Consider the following 2,679-nt stretch of genomic DNA (forward strand, 5'->3'; position numbering starts at 1 on the left):
CAGCAAGAGTGTTGGGCCAGGTTTTTTAAATTTTTGGGCAGCAGTGTAGTGCCGCCTCCACGTGGCGCTGCCTGGGATCACTAGTGGTTACTACTGCTAGTGATGCTAAGAGCACTACATACAAGAAGAAAAATAACAATGCTAACAGTAAGTTTGTGTAAGGACTTTAATATTATCATTGATAGGTTCAAGCTGAAATAAAGATGAAATGTCAAGTGGATTGATACTCAAGACTGAAGCTAGAGATTTATATACTAGTTTTAATTTTTTGAAAAATAATTCTTTTAAATTTTGATTGCATGTATTTATGGCGATTTGAACTGTTATTGCCAGCTCTACAACTACTACTGTGCAGCATGCCCAAATGAGCCACCAACACATGCACATCTTTTTATAATAAATGTACAAAAAATATTATGTTGTGTAGAAATTCTATTAAAATTTTAATTTTTAAGGTTCCAAATTTATGTCAAGATGTACATATATGATATATCTATATTAGTTGAGTTCAGTAAAAGTTAAAATTTTTGTCATTAAAATGAAATAATCTTGAAGACTTTACTGACTGCAATCAATAGGAAAGGAAGAAAGTCACTCCAGTCTCCTAGTAGTGGTATAAAAGGGCCAAACTTTATAGCCTCCTAGTTTTTATACATGACATGCATTGTTGTAACTGCTTTTATGCAGTAGTTATAGATCTATACATGCACCATGAACTAATTGCAGCCAGCCACCCACGTGTTCTCACATTTCAAAATGGCTGCTCAGGCAAAGTTAAGTGCCTAAAGAGGGAAAAGAGAAGCTATCCACTCCTTCAGACCCACCAAGAAGAAAGAAAGAACAGACTAAGACAGTTTACTAGGACCAAGTAGAGCCTGAGATACAACCAGAAATAGAAATACTACTAATAATAAAAATGATCTTTGAAATCCTCGTACAGTATTTTTTGGTAACATTCCTCTGTCAACTAAAAAGAAGGACATACTCAAGCTGGTCTTCCCCTGTGGTTCGGTCGAGTCGCTACGGCAACGATCAGTTGTGGTTTCTCCTGGTAAGCTTCCTGTTAGAGTTGCTAGGAAACTTAGAAAACAGTTGACAGGGACGACTACTAATTTCTATGTTGTTATGGAGACGGAGGAGTCTGCTAGTGCTTGTTTGAAGTTGAATGGATAAGAGGTTGATGGGAGACATATTAGGGTTGATCTGGCCACACCTACTAATGACACTCACTGTTCTGTGTTTGTAGGTAATGTACCTTTGTACCTTTTGGGGCCAATAAAGAGAAACTGAGAAAAGTATTTGAGTAAGTACATGTACATGTATGTAGTATTTACGTAACGTTCATGTGCATAAAATGCTATTAAAATGGAGAATTCTCTCCTTGAAATTTTTGGTCAAAGATCCTGTACAGGGGCTATTGCTCAATTTTTGAGTAACTTTAGAAATTTGTAAAAAAATCAAAACTTGATGGGAATCAGCTCAAACTTTCTACGCAACATGAGAACATGTATATACATCAGAAAATGTAATTAAAATGTGGAATTTAATCCTTGACATTTTTGGTGAAATTTGGCTTGAGACCCTGTACAGGGACTTTTGCCTGATTTCGGAGCAACTTTTAAAATTTGTAAAAAAAATCCAAACTTGATCAGAGTCAGCTCAAACTTTCTACATAACATAGTACATGTATATGCATCAGAAAATGTAGTAAAAATTGAGAATTTCCTTTTAGCCATTTTTCATAAAATACCCTTTACCATATTATTATACATGTTTTTTTATACTATATCCCAAGTGAGTTTGACAGCAGCCGCTTGAAATTTGAAAAATGTAGCCATACGTCACTAATGACGTCTTATAATGATATTCGTAGAAGCATGGTTTCTGAGGGCCGAGAGACCCAAGACTTGAGATCGTGTAATGGCATTGGGCGACTAAGAACCTGTGAAAGTTTCATCCTTATCCCGCATTCCTATAAAAAGTTATTCCAGTTTTTCTTGAGTCAAACTCAGTTGGGATATAGTATGGTATAGGACTTGGTCAAATTTTTTGATCAACTAATCGATAAAAAATCTGTTTCGATCGGAATAAGATGGTTTTAAAATCATTACTTTCTTTTCCCCCTCATTTTATCATTTTCCTCCCTCCCCTTCTCTCCCTCAGGTCCTGTCACCACTGTGGTCTTATTGATGGCATTCGTATCATTAAAGACACTAGAACTGACATTAACAAAAGGTTTGCTTATGCCATATTCAAAGACAGCAGCTCTGTCTTATTTGCTTGCAAGAAAAATGAGAGGCTTGAACTAGAGGGACGGAAACTAAGAGTTTTTTGCTGTCGCAGCAATAAGTCAAAGTTTCAGACTAAATTTGGAGGAGCCAAGTCCCAAGTTGGTCGTAATAAGAAGTTGCTCAAGTCGTTCCAACCTTCAAAGAAAAAGGGAAAGACTGATAAAAGAAGACTAAACTGAGTAGGAAAGAGAAATCAGTTAAAAAGAAAGAGAAAGCAAGAAGAATAAATAAATAGATAAATAATAAAGAAATGTAAAGAATTATAATACATTAATTAGTATTCTAATTAGCACTATGTTACCAAAGTATGCCTATTATCAGATGATTTCCTCTTCACTTTAAGATTAACTTTTGATAATTTATACAATAAAAGCCATAGTATACATGT

General features: G+C 35.1%; 1 long non-coding RNA gene across 2 annotated transcripts; it reads left to right on the forward strand.

Moving 5' to 3' along the window:
* The first annotated feature begins 692 nt into the window (after positions 1-692).
* Positions 693-2,439, forward strand: LOC105313886 (uncharacterized). 2 transcript variants are annotated; one of them, XR_002184552.1, is made up of 3 exons: positions 693-1,176; positions 1,247-1,303; positions 2,164-2,439. It is a non-coding gene; the product is annotated as an uncharacterized LOC105313886 (long non-coding RNA). The 2 variants fall into 2 exon arrangements; XR_002184550.1 differs by having other exon boundaries at positions 693-1,303.
* Positions 2,440-2,679: the final 240 nt, after the last annotated feature.

Source organism: Amphimedon queenslandica, unplaced genomic scaffold (assembly GCF_000090795.2).
Source record: "Amphimedon queenslandica unplaced genomic scaffold, v1.1 AMPQUscaffold_13522, whole genome shotgun sequence".
NCBI classification, from domain to species: domain Eukaryota; kingdom Metazoa; phylum Porifera; class Demospongiae; order Haplosclerida; family Niphatidae; genus Amphimedon; species Amphimedon queenslandica.